Source organism: Delphinapterus leucas, chromosome 7, assembly GCF_059928025.1.
Source record: "Delphinapterus leucas isolate spDelLeu-1000000601 "Yukka" chromosome 7, BTC_Dleu_Yukka2, whole genome shotgun sequence".
NCBI lineage: Eukaryota > Metazoa > Chordata > Mammalia > Artiodactyla > Monodontidae > Delphinapterus > Delphinapterus leucas.
This window is the reverse complement of record NC_143135.1, coordinates 97,536,304-97,555,295: the sequence shown is the minus strand read 5'-3', so window position 1 is coordinate 97,555,295 and position 18,992 is coordinate 97,536,304. Positions and strand designations below refer to the sequence as shown.

Here is an 18,992-nt window from a genome sequence, read left to right as displayed (position 1 = left end):
TCCCTTTCCTTCTTGTCTTCTCAAACCGTGGATTGTTGTCCCTCCGTCCTAATTACACTGCAGTAACTGGGGCTTGCTTCAACCTAATTCCTTTGCTGCTTGAAAGAAAAAAAAAAATCCCCTCAAGAACAGAGGAAAATCCGTCGCAAAATGCTTTATTAGTGTTCAGTGGACAAACTTGCCTTGGATAAGAGATCTCCAATAGCCAATATCAAACATTTCATTTTTTTCAGGCCCATCCACATGTCTGTTTCTTTCACCTCTCCCTGTGCCCTGACATACCCTCCCTCTGTCCGGGCAGAGGCCCCTAATCTGGAGGTCTCTGGCGGCAACCAGCCTCCCGCCAGCCCCGGCCAGCGCGCGTGCCCTGCGTCCCGCACGCTCTCCATCACAGCCGCCGCCTAGCCGGTTGTTTTCAGGACACCCGGCTACCTGGTGTCTGTCTCTGCTAACCGTCTCTGCTAACCGTCTCTGCTAACAGTCAGCGCAGGAGTCCTCAGGTCAAGTTTCGCAGACAGAACCCCAGAGTCAGCCTAGTGCCTTACATCTAGGAGGCAGTCAACGAACGCCTGCGGGAAACTGAAGAAGGGGGCAGACGCACTCTCAACTTCCCCACCTGGGTCTTGCCTTAGTCTCTCCACCCCCTTTTCCTCCTCTTCTCTCGCTTCCAGCTCAGGTGTATTCCCTCATTTCCCCGCCCCCCTGTCATCCCTACCTAGAGAGGGTCCGCCGCCGGCTGCCGATTCGGTTCCTGCGGTGCCCCGACTGCTCCAGCTACTAGACCGCGTCTGTCAGCAAGCAGGCAAGGTCTGGAAGGGCGTAGCCTGACCCCACGCTCGGGGCGACCGGCGCCGCCAACCAATCAGAGGCCGGCGGCATAAGCCGATATGACGGCAGATCGCGTGACTTGGCCGCGAGGGGCTCTCAGCGGTCACGTGGGCGCCGCGCGCTCCGACACGCCCCCGTTTCGTGCCCAGGAACTGAAGGGAAGAGAGGACCTGATTTAGGTACTAAGGTGGTGGAGGTTGGAGTTTCAGGTTGTATTTGTTTCTTTGCTTTTTCACTAGTGCTGGTGTGTGTAGCTCAAAGTCTTGTACTGAGCAGGTTTACGTTATTTATGCAAACAATCCTTGCTCTGCCTTGAGGGAACTAGATGATACTTCTTTTGAAATGCACGTTGGAAGCATTTTCTACTTAAGAGAAGGAGGCGCAAATACTTGTTAGACAGCTTAGTAATACGTATTTCTCAACTCCAGCCTGCGCTTTTCTATAACACAGAATGGCTAGAATTTGGCTGAACCAGTTTAGGTAGGTGTTGAAATGCCAGAAACCTTTTCATAGTACAGATAAAGCAGATCTATGCAGACTAAACGGGAGTATCTGTAGATTCCTAGAGGTTTGCTTCTGCGCGCGTGTGTGGTTTTTATTTTTGTCGTTGTTAGCTTTTCTAAATATGAATTGCAGTGGTCACACTTGTAAGTAAACCTTTCTGGAAGTCTCAGAGGAGTGGTTCTCAAAGTCCTACCAGCAGTGTCCAACAAATTTAGAGTTTCCTGGAAACACAAGTTCTTGGGAGCCACCTCAGACCTGCTAGATTAGAAACTCTGGGAGGACCCCAGGAAGCTGGGTTTAACAAACCCTGGATTGATACCCATGTTTGATAAAGTTTGGGAACCACAGTTCTAGTGAATTTGACCATCAGAAGAAAATCCGAAGAAAGTCCTTTGATTTTGTTCCCTCTAGAGTGATAGATAGAAGAAAATCCCGTAAAGTGAGAGATGACTAACGTTAGAAAAGAATATTTGTTTCCTTATAGGATCATCTGAAGTGCTGCAGTGTAAGGAGAGAAATTATTAGACTCTAATCATGAAAACCTTTTATATGAGTATTGTTTTAAATATCTGTGGCTTGCCTCCTACTTTCTTTTTTTAAATTAACATATATTAGTTTCAGATGTACAATATAATGGCTTGATATTTGTATATATTGTAAAATTACCTCCTACTTTCTAATTCAGATTTCTTCACTTTTGTTTCCTTTGTTATTGTTCTTATTTCATCCTTTAATTTTTGTGATTAAGATTTTTACGTTCATTTCTGGGGAAAATTAAAATGTGGTTTAAAGGTGTTTAGCTAGTACAAAGTTTCCAGATTTGTGATTGCTGTAGGGTAAAGCTCGCCTGCGTGGTTGGTTAGTCTACAAGTATATTTATCCCCTTTACTTGAATTAACTTCAGATTAAAAAAAATAACAGACTTCTCTTGAAAGATTGGGAAATTATGTTACATAAATTAATAGATTTATGAAAGGTTGGGAAATTAAATTACATAAATTGATAAAATTTGAGTCTGCCAAGAAAAAGAATTGTTGTTTCTATGAAAACTAAGAAGAATGCTTCAGAAGGACCAGATAAGGATGAATGCTAATAAAATACACATCGAATTGGGTGTGGGTCAGGTGGTTATAAAAGTCTAGAGAAATTTTTAAAGATATGTGCATTTTGTTGTATATTTATTTCCTTCTCAATTTTAGAAGTGTCTTCGTCACATTATCCAAGCATGTTTAAATTTTATATCAAGTATTTATCTCCCCCTCCTCAGTAAAATACTTGTTGGTTTTCTGATCGAACTACTGCTATTTCCTTTACTAATAGTTAAGGTAAACATTCCAGAGTGGTTTTTTGATGAAATATTTAAAAGTGATCTCCCATGTAGGGGATTGAGAGGTATAAACTATTATGTATAAAATAGGCTACAAGGATATATTGTACAATGCAAGGAACATAGCCAATATTTTTAATAACTATAAATGAAGTATAACCTTTAAAAATCACGAATCACAATATTGTACACCTATAACATATAATATTGTACATCAACTATACTTCAATTTAAAAAATAAATACATTATATGCATAGAATCACATTACTTATAAGTAACACAGAACTGTTGACAAGAAATTAATACTAAAATTAACTAAATTTAGACCTTAAAAAAATTATCTCCCATAATAGGAATTCTACTGCCTCATAATTTTTAGCATCAGATACACAGAACATATATCTTCTGTGTATCGAAATATCTCATCATATTAGGAAGACATTTCTTGTACTTTTTTTCCCCTCTGACTTCTGTTGTCCACAGTGGAGAGCATACCTCAATTTCGATTTTTTACTGAAATGTTTTTGCCTAATTAGAAACTGAAACTAGAGAGTTACTTATTGAGTCAATCTTTTTCTCAGGTGTTGTCTTCTCAGATTTTTATTGTCAAAAGCATTTCTTGCATGCCTGCTAAGAAAAGACCTTTGTACTCAATGCTCTGTGAAGTACTACTGCAGAGCATACTGAAAGCTCTGGAATGTTTAGGATAATATGTACCATGGCTTCTCATATTTCTGCACTGTGGTATCCCTTATGCCCAAGAAGAAGGTGTAAAGGAAGATGAACAGCAGCAGCAACAACAATTACAGTAATATTAGCAGCAGTAAGCATATGTATAGAATTGTTTAGTACAAAAACATGGATAGAATGGTTGGTAGAGAAGTAAAGTCAGTGACATTAAGATTACTTTTGGTTGTGCAAGCTTAGTTTTGATAAGATTTAATCATCCTAATCTAAGAGGAAAAGGAACCATTATTCCCCTGAGAGCCTCCCTATGATAATATTTTTTTCCTAGACCTTCTAGTGTTGTGATGTCAAATATGGTAGAGGCTAGCTATGTGTGGTTAAATTTAAATAAGTTAAAAAATAACAAATTCATTTCCTCAGTTGCACTAGGCAGATTTCGAGGGCTCACTGGCCACTTGTGGCTCTTGGCTATCATACTGGATCCTGTAGGAATCGAACATTTCCATCATCATTGAAAATTCTGTTGGGCAGCACTGTTTATCTTCCATGTCTCTACTTTACCTTTCTTGTGTGTGTGTGTGTGTGTGTGTGTGTCTGTTATAGTTATAATGACTACTTTAATATTCTTGTTTGCTAATTCTAACCCTTGTGTCAATTCTTTTTTTTTTTTTAATTGAGATGCAGTTGATTTATAATATTATAGTGGTTTACATCAGCACTGCTGGTATAGTGGTAACATGCAAGAGCCCCAATATTATTATATTAGCTTCAGGTATACAACATGACAATTCAAAATTTTTATAGATTATACCCCATTTAAAGTTATGAGAAATATTGGCTATATTACCTGTGCTGTACAATGTATCCCTGTAGCTTCTTTATTTTGTACATAGTAGTTTGTACCTCTTAATTCCATACCGCTATCTTGCCCCTCTTTCTTCTCCCCATTGGTGACCACTAGTTCGTTACCTGTAACAGTCTGTTTCTTTTTTGTGATATCCACTAGTTCGTTTTATTTTTTAGATTCCATATATAAGTGATAACATATAATATTTGTCTTTTTCTGACTTATTTCATTAAGCATAATACCCTTCAGATCCATCCATGTTGTTGCAAATGGGAAAATTTCTTTTTTTATGGCTGAGTAGTATTCCATTGTGTGTGTATGTGTTTCATATCTTCTTTATCCATTCAGCTGTTGACGGACACTTAGATTGCTTCCATATCTTGGCTGTTGTAAATAATGCTTCTGTGAACATTGGGATACATATATTTTTTCTAATTAGTATTTTTGTTTTCTTCAGATTTATACCCAGGAGTAGAATTGCTGGATGGTATGGTGGTTCTATTTTTAGTTTTCTGAGGAACCTCCATACTGGTTTCCAAGTGGCTGCACCAATTTACATTCCTGCCACCAGTGCACAAGTGTTCCCTTTCTCTACATCCTTGCCAACATTTGTTATTTGTGGTCTTTTTGATGATAGCCATTCTGACAGGTGTGAGGTGATATCTCACTGTGGTTTAGATTTGCATGTCTCTGATGATTAGCAATGTTAAGCATTTTTTCATGTGCCTGTTGGCCATCTGTATGCCTTTTTGGGAAAAATGTCTATTCAGGGTCTTCTGTTCTTTTTTTAACCAGGTTGTTTGTTTTTTGATATTGAGTTGTTTGAGCTGTATATATATTTTGTATATTAACCCCTTACTGGCTGTATCATTTGCAAATATTTTCTCCCATTCAGGAGGTTTTCTTTTCATTTTGTTGATGGTTTCCTTTGCTGTGCAAAATCTTTTAAGTTTAATTAGGTCCCGTTTGTTTATTTCTGCTTTTGTCTCCTTTGCCTTAGGAGACAGATCCAAAAAAATATTGCTACGATTTATGTCAAAGAGTGTTCTAACAATGTTTTCTTCTAGGAGTTTTATGGTTTCTGGTCTTACATTTAGGGATTTAATCCATTTTGAGTTTATTTTTGTATATAGTGTTAGAGAATGCTCTAATTTCATTCTTTTACATGTAACTGTCCAGTTTTCCCAGCACCATTTATTGAAGAGGCCGTCTTTCCTCCATTGTATGTTCTTTCCTCCTTTGTCATGTATTAATTGACCACTGGTGTGTGGGTTTATTTCTGGGCTCTCTATTCTGTTCCATTGATCTATGTGTTTGTTTTTGTGCCAGTATTATATGGTTTTGATTACTGTAGCTTTGTGGTATAGCCTGAAGTCAAGGAGCATGATACCTCCAGCTCTGTTCTTTTTTCTCAAGATGGTTTTGGCTATTTGGGGTCTTTTGTGTTTCCACACGAATTTTAAAATTATTTGTTCTAGTTCTTTGAAAAATGCCATTAGTATTTTGATAGGGATTGCATTGAATTTGTAGATTACCTTGAGTAGTATTATTAATACTACAATATTAATTCTTCTAATCCATGAACACAGTATATCTTTCCATCTGTTTGTGTCATCTTCAATTTCTTTCATCAGCATTGTATAGTTTGCCAAGTACAGGTCTTTTACCTCATTAGTTAGATTTATTCCTAGATGTTTTATTCTTTTTTTTTTTTTTGCGGTACGCGGGCCTCTCACTGCTGTGGCCTCTCCCGTTGTGGAGCACAGGCTCCGTACGCACAGGCTCAGCAGCCATGGCTCACGGGCCCAGCTGCTCCGCGGCATGTGGGATCTTCCCGGACCAGAGCACGAACCCGTGTCCCCTGCATCGGCAGGCGGACTCTCAACCACTGCGCCACCAGGGAAGCCCCTGTTTTATTCTTTTTGATGTGCTTGTAAATGGGATTGTTTCCTTAATTTCTTTTTCTGATAGTTTGTTGTTAGTGTATAGAGATGCAACAGATTTCTGTATATTAATTTTGTATTCTGCAACTGTACCGAATTCACTGATGAGCAGACTAGAGAATTGTTTAAAAGCCTTCAAATCTAGCAGTAGTCTGCATTCAATCTGCTTTGCAAGAGTCTTTATTTGTCTCTACTTTGAACAAAATGAAACTGGAAATCCAATGCAAAGCACTAGAGGTACAGTCTATACAAGAAAGACTACTTAGAACTCCAGTCAGAAGAACCATACTCAAAAGAAAGGCTTTAATGACTGGGGAATAAATATTTAGGTTAAAAATAAAATTCTTAAGGTATACATATTGATAAGAATGTAGGCTAGGCTTCATGTGACAGACACCCAAAATATTAGCGATTTACTCCAGAGAAAAGTTTATTTTCCTTTCACGTAAAGGTGTAAATTAGCATAGTTATCTATGGTAGCAAATAAACCCTCAAATTGTAATGACTGAGACACAATGGAGATTTATTTTTCACTCACGTAACAGGTCAAATGGATGATCCTGGTCAGTGGGTAGCCCTGCTCCACATGGTGATTCAGGAATCTAGGCTTTTCCATCTTGTAGCTCTGTCATTATCATAACTTTCTGCATATTAAATAGAGAAATAGGAAAGAAGGTATGAAGCATGCATAGCTTTTCAAAGACCCAGTCTAAAAACTTCACGCGTTACCTCTCACATTCTGTTGGCTACAGCTCAGTCACATGACCACATCTAACTATTAGGGAGGCTGAGAAATGTAGTCTTTATTCTGGTAGTATATTTGTTCAGCTAAAGTCAAGAGTTTCCATTTCTGTAATAGTTACCTATTACTTTGTAATAAATTACCCCAAAACATAAGGGCATGGAAGAATAACCATTTGCTTCACAGTTTCTGTGGGTTGAGAATCTGGTTGCAGCCTAGCTGGAGCCTCTGGCTCTGGATCTCTCAGAGGTTACAGTCAAGGTATCAGCCAGGGCTGCAGTCATCTCAAGGGTGTATTTGGGGAGGATCCCTTCCAAACTCACTCAGTTGACTGTCAGCAACCTCAAAAGTTCTGCTTCTAAGCTCACCCACACCACCATTTGCAGCTGCTAGGTTCTCATTGGCTATCGTCAGAGAGATTGGTTTCTTGCCATGTGGGTGGTGAGAGATGCTCTTTGTTCTTCTTTCTTTACAAAAGAACCAAAAAGCTCAAGGTTGAGTCACTTGCCCTAAAACTGCAAACCAAGAAGGAATTCCTGTTGCAGCCCTTCCCAGGAGTGGAATTTTAAACCAATCAGTCTGGAATTTCTTGGTCAGCACTGGTGAGCTAATCTGCCTAAGACCCCCCCCCCCCCCACACACACACCTTCCTTCCCCTAAGGGAAGGTCATCTTGCCTGAAAAAACCCACTCTTTTAACTTCCTTGTCCCACTCTCTTTCTGCCTATAAAAACCTTCCATTTTGGTTTTTTTGTTCTTGTTTTTTTACAGTCTAGTGTTTATTTTATGTTATGGCAGTTACACTTGAATTTCAAAAATTTAAAACATAAAAAGTGGTTAGGGACTGCCGGCTTAAAAAAAATGCACAACGTAAGAGTTGTGAGTTAAGTTTTACTTGGGGCAAAATGAGGACTATAGCCCGGGAGATAGCATCTCAGATAGCTCTGAGAAACTGCTCCAGAGAGGTAGGGGGGAAGGTCAGTACACATGTGATTTTGGTCAATCGGGAATACATGCAAACAAGCACCTATTTTTTTGCAAAACGTTTCTGCTAGTCTTGTGATGGTACTGCTAGTCATGAGGAGCAGACGTGACCATGAAGGATTTTAGTGCTTTTCTAGACATGAGGAGATACAAGTATCGGGCTCATGAAATCATCTCCTTGAAAATATCTATCTGAAGATCTGTTCTGCCAGTTTTTCCCGGAGCACAGAATGCCTCATTTCTGCTCTCCACCCTGAACTCCTTTCGGGGGGGAGTGTTGAACGTCAGCCGCTGTAGCAGCACGTGATTTAATCCTTGGAGAGGGAGACGGCACCTGCCAATTTGTATTTGACAGGACTAACATTTGTATCAACAGTTGATAAATGTCTAAGATTGTTTATTATACAGCAGGGTACAATGGTAGTGCTAATGCCAACAGGGCCCTATGGAAATTAGTCTAAAAATTATCATTTGGGCTTCCCTGGTGGCGCAGTGGTTGCGAGTCCGCCTGCCGATGCGGGGGACGCGGGTTCGTGCCCCGGTCCGGGAGGATCCCACGTGCCGCGGAGCGGCTGGGCCCGTGAGCCATGGCCGCTGAGCCTGCGCGTCCGGAGCCTGTGCTCCGCAATGGGAGGGGCCACAACGGTGAGACGCCCGCGTACCGCAAAAAAAAAAAAAAAAAAAAAAATCATAATTCATCTTTATACAAGCAACAACACTTACGGCTGTTTTAGAATTTTGAGATATAGTCTGTTTCTAACGGTAAGCAGTCCTTGAACATTTTTAATGTTATACAGTGTTATAGTAATTAGTTTGGCAAATGTTTCAAAATAAAGTAGAAATATATTCATAACATGACAGAAATGCACATCCTGTTTTGTTTTCAATAAGAACCATAATAGGTACAGGTCAGAACTCTTACCTATGTGAAATAATTTACACATGGATGAGTGCTATAATATCACCATCTAAAATAATCACTAAATAGGGGCTTCCCAGGTGGTGCAGTGGTTAAGAATCCGCCTGCCAATGCAGGGGACATGGGTTTGATCCCTGCCGCAGAGCAACTAAGCCCCTGCACCACAACTACTGAGCCTGTGCTCTAGAGCCCATGAGCCACAACTACTGAGCCTGTGCACCTAGGGCCCATGCTCCGCAACAAGAGAAGCCACTGCAAGAAGCCCGTGCACCACAACAAAGAGTAGCCCCCCCTCGCCACAACTAGAGAAAGCCCCCGCACAGTAACGAAGACCCAACACAGCCAAAAATAAAAACAATTAAATAAATTTATATTTTTAAAAAGTTATTAAAAAAATAAAATAATCACTAAACACAATTCTTTTTCAGAAATAAGCAAAGGAAAAACCTTCCATTTTGCACAAGTCCTCCGAGTGTCTCTCAGCTGGCCAGATGAGATGCTGCCCAAATTCGTGAATTGTTTAATAAGCCAATTGGATCTTCAAATTTACCAGGTTGAATTTTGTTTTTTAACAAGGTAGTAGTTGAAGGAGCAGTATCCATAAAGAACCCTGTGAATTACAGGGAATGGAAGCAATGCTGCTTCAGAAGCAGGTGATAAAATGAGGCTGTTGCGAAGGAAGAGATCTTCCTCTATCCTTCTCGGTTCCTTTGGCTGGTCTAAGAATTAAAGTGACGTGAAACAGATTAACAGGGAAAAATCAAACAAAAGTTTAATAACATGTACACATGGGAGAGACCCAGGAAATCTGAATAACTCACCAAAATGGCCAAAGTCCTCACCTTAAATACCATCCTCAGCCAAAGACACAAGATGTTAGAGGTAGTGGTTTTAGGACTGCAAAGGAGAGGAAGGCAATTCACAGGGACATGGAAAAGCAAATGTTAGGTAAACAAATGCCTGCTAGGCCATGCCACAGCAGAACATAACATCACACCCATAAGTTCCCAGAAATAACTAAGGGAGACTTTGGGTGAGACCTACAGTAAAGGAGCAAATAATCTGTGACATTTGAACTATTCATGTTGAGGTGTTGGCGTTCATAACCGTGGACTGGTGGGGCCTGAGGAAATCGGAATTGTAAATACAAAATTTGACTAAATAGAATTGGAGCACAGAGAGAATATTGACTTAGTCTAAGGAACTCAAAGCATCTTCACAGCTCAAGTTAAGACTTTAAGGAGAAATGGGAGTCACCCATGTCAGGTGATAGATGTGACTAGAAGGTCAGAGGAGCTGCCTCTGCAATGGGTGACAAATCAAAGCATGTAGCATGTTCTGGGATGAGAAAGTGGGACTATAGTGTGGCTAAAGCTGAGCATCGTTTTATAAACGAGACAGAAGGAGGAAGGGCTGCGTGAGTTCTATTTGTTGGAATTCTTTGGGGTCTGAGATGAATTTCTCCATGGGGGAATTTAATTTGCTTCTGTCAGGCTTCTGGGGATTCTGCTAATCCAAGATCACTCTAATTTCAACTCTCATTTTGAAGTGTTTAATACCACCAAGATGACAAGGATTTGGCCTGAGAGCTGGCTTTCGGTTCTAAATTCTCACCAGTGATTCCCTCCCTTTGCTGTACTCAGCTGTGGGTGTTATTCTTTCCTTTGGAGTCCCCTGGGGCTGGAGGTGAGGGGTGGGAGGTGGGGAGAGATATTTTCATGAAAAAGTTTACCCAGATACCCAGGTCACCAAATAATGAGAAACAGAATGAAAGTCATCTTTCTGATGAAAGAGGCTAGCATTTTATTTACCGGCATTTTTCTCTACTGAGAAGACTATTTCCAAAATCTTTGCTTTAGAAAATGTTGGGTAAAGGAAAGAACATGGAATGGCTGGTCCAAATGTCAGAGAGATGGTTTTTTTTTTCCCTAAACATCTTTTATTTACTCACTGCTTTGCTTGTCACCGATGGACTTTAAATGCCAGAGCTAATTTTTAGTCTGGTCCCTAGTTCAGTGACATAGAACTTCAGTTGCCTCCTATGTAAAAATAGAACACTGATGCATACTGTACTCATTTTCAATGGCTGCCCTAACAAAGTACCACGCATTGGGTGGCTTAAAACAATAGAAATTTATTGTCTGACAGTTCTGGAGGCTAGAAGTCCACAATCAAGGTGCTGGCAGGGCCATGCTCCCTCTGAAACTTTTAGGGAAGAGCCTTCCATGCCTCTTCCTAGCTTCGGGTGGTGGCCATCAATCCTGGGTGTTGCTTGCCTTGCAGTTGCCTCACTCCACCGTCTGCCTCTGGTATTACATGGTGCTCTCTCTTGTCTGCCCCAGTTCCCCTTTTCTTATTAAGGACATCAGTCATATGGAATTAAGCACCCACCCTACTCCAGCATTTTATCAATAGTTAACATTTATCTACAACAACCCTATTTCCAAATAAGGTCACATTCTGAAATACTAGGAGTTAGGACTCCACCTATCTTTTTTTGGAACTCAATTCAACTCATAACACATGCCTTTTAGGTCACTCACTCCCTTCTGTCTTCCTCAATACACACCATGCATATCTTATATGCCTCAGTTATAGCACTTGTCATTGTTTAAAATAAACTATTATTGACATGTAGCATACATACAGATGAAAACATACAAACTACAAATGTACATCTTGAGGAACGATCACAAAATTAACACACACGTTACCATCACCCAGATAAAAAAGAGGACATTACCAACACCCCAGAACCCTCCTCATGCCCCCTCCGAGTTACATTCCTTCCTAACCAAAGGTAGTCACCATCCTGATTTCTAATATTATAGATTTGTTTTGCCTGTTTTTGAAGTTTACATGATTAGAATGATTCTGTTCCTATTCTGTCTTTTGTGTCGTTTGATAGTATGTTTGTGGGTTAATGCAAATTATCAGTGTAGCAATCCTTTATTTTCTTTTCTGCATTTTTTTCCATTGTATGACTATATCATATTTATTTATCCATTACACCGTTGATAAACATTTAGGTTGTTTTCAGTTTGCACTCTTACAAATAATGTTGTCAAGGACTTCCTTACATACATCTTTGATACATGTAAGTATGCATTTCTGTTTTGTATATCTGTAGGAGTAAATAGCTGGATCTTAGATTTTACATATGTTTGGCTTGAGTACATTACTGTCAAACAAGTTTTCAATGTTTGTAGCAATTTATATTTCCTTCAGAGGTATACATTTGTCTATTCTCGTGCCAAAAACAGTAGCATATAAAAGTTTCAGTTGCTCCAGATTCTTTTGTGGTACCCAATATGGGATACTATCAGTTTGTTAAGTTATAACTATTCTTTGGGTATGTAATGGTATTTTACACAGATACTGGTTTTAATTTAAACTGCCTCATTGACTAATGTTTTCATGTTTATTGGCCATTTGAATATCTACTTTTTTGATGCGCCTCTTCTGACATTTCACCCCTATATTTACCTACTGAATTGTCTACATTAAAAAAATTACTTTGTAGCCAATCTTTATATATTCTGGATATATACTTTTTCAGTTGTATGTATTGTAGGTATCTTCTCACAAACTGTAGCTTGAATTTTTTTTTTTTTGTAGCTTGAATTTTGTTTGTCTTAATGACATCTTTTTATATACATCTTTTGTTCAATTTATTCCTAGGTATTTGATTTTTATGCTATTTCAAATGATATGTTGCTGTTTTTGTTTTCTTTTTTTAAAATTGAAGTATAGTTGATTTACAATTGTTAGTTTACATTTGATTTACAATTTGATTTACGTTTGATTTACAATAGATTTACAATTGTTAGTTTACTAACAATTTACAATTGTTAGTTGTGTTAGTTTCTGGTATACAGCAAAGTGATTCAGTTATACACACACACATATATATATATATATTCTTTTTCATATTCTTTTCCACTATAGTTTATTACAGGATATTGAGTATAGTTCCCTGTGCTATACAATAGGACCTTGTTGTTTATCCATTCTATATATAATAGTTTGCATCTGCTAGTCCCAAACTCCCAATCCAACCCTCCCACCGCTACTTGGCAACAACAAGTCTGTTCTCTACGCCTGTGAGTCTGTTTCTGTCTCATACATAAGTTCATTTGTGTCATATTTTAGATTCCACATATAAGTGATATCATATGGTGTTTGTCTTTCTCTTTCTGACTTACTTTGCTTAGTATGATAATCTCTAGGTCCATCCATGTAGCTGCATATGGCGTTATTTCATTCTTTTTTATAGCTGAGTAATATTCCACTGTATATATATATATATATATATATATATATACACACAACATCTTCTTTATCCACTCATCTGTCGATGGACATTTAGGTTGTTTCTATGTCTTGGCTATTGTAAATAGTGTTGCTATGAACATAGGGGTGCATGTATCTTTTCAAATTAGAGTTTTGTCCTGATGTATGCCCAGGAGTGGGATTGCTGGATCATATGACAACTCTATTTTTAGTTTTTTGAGGATGATTCGCAGTTCTAATGTCAAATTATCAATCTTTCTTTTATATTTGGTGTTCTTTGGATTCTATTTAAGAAATCTTTGCTTACCCCAAAGTCACGAAGACATTCTAAATTATCTTCTGAAAACATTGTCTTAGTTTTTGCATTTAGATCTACAATCCACCTGAAATTAATTTTTATGTATGGTATGATATAAGAATCAAGACTCATCCCCCACCCACCCCAACCCATGACTATCCAATTAACCCAACACCATTTACTGGAAAAAAAAAAAAAAGTCTATTCCTCATCACTCTGTAGTGCCATCTTTGTCAACGCTCCACGTATCCATATATATAAGGTCTGTTTCTAGAATCTGTTTGATTGCTTTTTCTAACTATTCTTGCACTAAAGCACATCGTCTTCATTCCTGAAGGTTTATGATAAGACTTGATATCCAGTAGTATAAACCCTCTAACTTTGTTCTCTTTAAGGGTCATCTTGGCTGTTCTGGCCTTTTTGCATTTTCATGTAAATTTTCTTATCAGATTGTCAATATTATTATTATTATTTTATTATTATTTATTTTTTTGGCTGCACCACGTGGCCTGAGGGATCTTAGTTCCCTGACCAGGGATCAAACCCAGGCCATGGCAGTGAAAATGCTGAGTCCTAATCACTGGTCCACCAGGGAATTCCCCAGATTGTCAATTTTATTATTTTTTTTTTTCTTTTTTGCGGTACGCGGGCCTCTCACCGATGTGGCCTCTCCCGTTGCAGAGCACATGCTCCAGATGCGCAGGTCCAGCGGCCATGGCCCACGGGCCCAGCAGCTCCGCGGCATGTGGGATCCTCCCGGACCGGGGCACGAACCCGCTTCCCCCGCATCGGCAGGCGGACTCTCAACCACTGCGCCACCAAGGAAGCCCCAGATTGTCAATTTTAACAAAAAAAATCCTCTGGCATTTTGATTGTCATTGCCTTGGGTCTATAGATTGTTATGGGGTGCCTTGATTCTTTCACAACATTGAGTCTTTTGCCTCATGAACATGAACTTTCCATTTTTTTAAAGGTGTCCTTTAATTTCTTTCAATAATGTTAAATATTTTTTTTGTAGAAATCTTGCAGCTTTCATTAGATTCCTTCCTAGATGATTGATGCCTTTGAAGCTATTTAAATTTTTTTGCTTTTTTAAAAAACTTTTTTTAAGAGCAGTTTTAGATTCACAGCAAAATTAAGAGAAAGATACAGAGATTTCTCTTATGCACCCTGCCCCTAAGTATGTGTAGCCTCCTGCATTATCAACATCCTCCACGAGAGTGGTATATTTGTTACAACTGATGGACCTACATATCATAATCACCCAAAGCCCATAGTTTACAGTAGGGTTCACTCTTGGTGTTGTACATTCTATGGGTTTGAACAAATGTATAATGACATGTATCCATCATCTTAGTATCATAAAGAGTATTTTCACTGTCCCCCACCACCTCCCGCAAATCCTCTGTGCTCACCTATGCATCACTCTCCACTGTATTCCCCTCCTGCCCCCCACGACCCCTGGCAACCACTGATTTTTTTTTTTTTACTGTCTTCATAGTATTTCCTTTTCCAGAATATCATATTATCATACAGTTAGATCTGTTCTCAGATTGACTTCTTTCACTTAATAGTATGCATTTAAAGTTCCCCCATGTCTTTTCATGGCTTGATAGCTCATTCCTTTTTAGTGCTAAATAATATTCCATTGTCTGTATGTACCACAGTTTATCCATTAACCTACTGAAGATAGATATCTTGATTGCTTCCACATTTTGTCAGTTATGAATAAAACTGCTGTAAACATCTGTGTGCAGATTTTTGTATGGATATAAGTTTTCAACTCCTTTGGATAAATACCAAGGGCAAATTGTATTACTGTATTTAAATTCTTTTATTTTATACAATTTATTATTGTATACTGATCTCATATCCAGCAATCTTGCTAAATCTGTTCATTAGTTCTAATAGTTTTCTAGAGACCTGTTGGCTTTCCATATGTGATCTTGTCATATATGAATAATGATATTCATATTTCCAATCCACTTATTTTTTTGTCTTTCCTTATTACATTGGCTGGGGGCCTCTGGTACAATATTAAATAGAATTGTTGATAGTGAATATCTCTGTCTTGTTCCTGTTCTCAAGAATTAAGCTTCCAGTGTTTTGCTTCAAATGCCATGTTTGCTATAATTTTTTATTGACACCTATGATCAGATTAGGGAAGTTTCTTTCTATTCCTGATTTGCTAAGATATTTTATTATGAAATAATTTTGAAAATTTTATCAGATGCTCTTTTTGCATCTATTGAGACAACCACATGATTTTTCACCTTCGTTCTGTTGATGTAGTGAATTTCCATTGACTGCATTAAAGTATTAAACCAACTTTGCATTCTAGAAGTAAACGTAACTGAGCCTTGGTGTCGTCTTTTATATCCGGCCAAAATAATCTTTGCTAATATTTGTTTAAGGTTTTTTTGTCTATGTGTTTGGGTGAAATTAGCTTGTAATTTTCCTTTCTTAGAATATTTCTGACAGATTTGAGTATGAAGCTTATGCCGGCCTCAAAATAAGTTGAAAAATATTATTTATTTTACTAGTCTTTGAAGAGTTTGTGTGAGATTGGTGTTGTTTCTTTCCTTAAATAGCTTGAAGACTTCACTAGCTAAATCAATGTGTGCCTGGAAGGTCTTTTTGTTAACTTTTTATTTTGGAATGATTTTAGACTTACAAAAAATTTGTAAAAACAGTGCAGATATTCCCTGTATACCAATAGCTCTTAACTGGGGGTGATTTTGCCCCTCCAGAGGACATTTGCAAATATATGAAGACATTTTACTTGGTCACAATTTGGGAGCGGAGTGAGGTAGTGCTAATGGCATCTGATGGGTAGAGGCCAGGGGTGCTGCTAAACCTACAGTACACAAGACTGGCCCTCATGACAAGGAATTATCCAGCCCCCTATGCCAGTAGCGCTGATATTGAGAAACCTTGAATGAGGTCATTCATATCAGCTCTTCAGACTCATACTTCAGGTACAAGAACTAGAAAACAAGCTTGTATTAGAAAAATTGAACTAAAAATTAAATTATTTTAGTCGGATATTATGATCATTATGTATGTATATATATCATGGATGTTTTATTGCATATAGATGTCCCAGTTCATTCAGGAAAACACAAACCATTCTAGATATTTTAATAGTAAGGGCTTTAGTACAGTGAATTGATGCTTATAAAATCATCGAAGCGGGAGGGGCAGTGAGAGTCAAGGGAGAGCTGGTGCTGCCTTTCAGACACTCAGAAAGTAGAGAATCAGGATAACAGTTGCCAGTGATCTCAGCTGCCCATAACACTGAATTGGGTGATTTGCAGAAGTTCATCCAAAAGCTTTTGCAAACTTCGCATCTGCCTTTTGCCAGTGCATCTACCTTCTTGAGAGGAGAAATGCTAGTTTATACTTCTCTTCCATCTTCCTAATGGCCTATAAATTGGAACCTTATTGGCAAGGAATTCTTGGCAATGTCATATCCTTCCAGCCCCTTAAAGAGGAAAGGATAGAAAGGGGTGAGGATAGTGCTGAGTTAACAGCAGACAGTATGGCACCGTCCAACCATTGGGTTACTCAACATTCTTACACCCCCTCCTGTCCATATTTATCTTCCATACAAAAGTAATAACAAAGCATCCCATTTCTGCCTAATGTGATGCAGTTATCACTTCTTCAAACAAAAACATCCACCCTCTTCTCCCAAAAGTGAAGTCTCAGCGTTCCATGAGTCACTAGCTATATCCGGGTAATAATCATTCTTTTCTAATACGATCACAATCATCCCTTGATATGTAACTGCAAATTAAAATGTTAATATTCACCATTATGACTTATATACAAGAGTAGGAAAAGGGAGAGAGAGAGAAAAAATTATACTCTGGCTATGGGAGAAACAGTATTATAGATTGTTGCTGGTGTAGAGCATATACCATATTTTGTATGAGGGCATGTCAGCCCCTCATCTTGTTGTCACTGAACCTGAACTGAGTTGAATTTATTCAGCTATAACTGAATCTTCCATAGGCCATTCTACTGTTCTGTACTGCCAGCTGCTTTGTGTTGATGGGATACGTGGTAAAATAAGCGAATCCTGTGGGTACGGTCACTTCTTTTACTGTAAAATGAAATCCATTGTCAGAAGCTGTGTTGCGTGAGATACCACGATGGTAAATCGTCGTTTGGAAGTTTGTGTGTGGTGTTGCTAGCAGAAGAGCTATGGCCAGGGAAAGCATACAACTATCCAGTATAAGTGTCTATTCCAGTGAAAACAAATTGCTGGCCTTCCCATGATGGTTTCTAAGGAAATCAACCTGTTACCCTGCGGATAACTGTACCCTCAAAGGAATTGTGCCATGTCAGGAACTCAGCATTTATTTATGTTAACAGTTGGGCCTTCACACTGGCTTAGATAGATGAACCTTAGTGAGGAACACGCATGTCGGTGATCCCAGCAAAACCTCGGTGTGTGCCATCCGCCCACTTTACTTGAACTTGCGGAGCAAGTACTTGAACGGCCATGGAAAGAGGCTGCTAATGACCTACAGAACAGGACATCTTGATCACCTAGTTATTGAAAGCTGCCTCAGCAATGAATGATCTATGAATTCACTTGAGACTCAAATGTCCTCGTACACTGTGTCCATTGTGCGAAGTTGATCCCTAGACCTCCTTGTCACCAGTTTTCCAATCTTGTTCCCTCTAAGGGCCTGACAATGTGGCCAAAGCGTTAGCCCCTGCCCACGAATCTAAATAGGTCTGTATAGATCTGGCGATCTCTCTTTCTGGGCAAACTGAACAAGCAGATGCACTGCTTATATGAGATGAATGCTCCCAGTGGGAGTGTCCCTCTTCCTCATTGTCATTCAGGGCTACCCTGAGTGCAGCCGTTAACGCTACAGCTATCCACGTCTGGCGGATATATAGCAATTTATTGTGTATCATCATGGGCAAACTAGTTCTGCGTTTTTCCTTCCTTAACTAACTGCTGATAGGGACGAGTTAAAGGAGAGTTGACAGTTCATCAGGAGTAGGCGCCACTCCTAGCTGCTCAAGCTAAACATTGAAAACAGAAGCTCTGATACATTTACCCTTATCAGTAAATTCCTTCCTGGTCTAGTGCTCTTAAAATTCAGTCTCAGCTTTTTGTTCATATAAACTGGCAAAATATTGCAATCCTTCTGATGACCTTCCTGGGTCAGTCCTTGTACACATCCCCATAGAGCAAGGATTAGCAAACTCCGGCTTGTGAGATGACAACCTGTTTTTGTCAATAAAGTTTTATCAGGATACTGTGATGCCCATTTTTTAACATATTGTTTATATCTGCTTTCGCAACAACAGTGTTGAATAGTTGTAACAGAGATTCTATGGCCTGCAAGCCTAAAATATTTTCTATGCAGCTCTTTAAAGAAAAGATGCCCATCCCTGCCCTAGACTACAATAGAATATAACTCTAGTTTTATATCTAGAAGCAATGAGAGATGGTGGAGGTGCATTTGAGGAGAATCAGGATCTGCTTTAAGGGAAAAAATTGTGGGGTCTTCAGGCCTGGGAGGAAGGAAGTGCTAATTTCACTGGAACAGAAGAATGCAGATGTTCAGGCTTCTCAGTTCATTGGATTGCACAC

At 39.0% G+C, this 18,992-nt stretch overlaps 1 protein-coding gene and 1 long non-coding RNA gene across 3 annotated transcripts in view; one reads left to right on the top strand and one right to left on the bottom strand.

Annotated features, from left to right (window-relative positions):
- The window catches only part of SC5D (sterol-C5-desaturase), a 10,828-nt gene extending 10,002 nt beyond the window's left edge, over positions 1-826 (bottom strand). The window contains exon 1 of the mRNA XM_022560368.2: positions 716-826. The gene's annotated coding sequence lies outside the window, so the exon portion shown is untranslated. The remainder of the gene's footprint in view (positions 1-715) is intronic.
- Positions 457-18,992, top strand: part of LOC111167421 (uncharacterized) — an 89,139-nt gene continuing 70,603 nt past the window's right edge. Inside the window, exon 1 of one of the 2 annotated variants that reach the window (XR_016393946.1) lies at positions 457-1,308. This is a non-coding gene — a long non-coding RNA (uncharacterized LOC111167421). The other variant, XR_002642814.3, reaches the window with a different exon arrangement.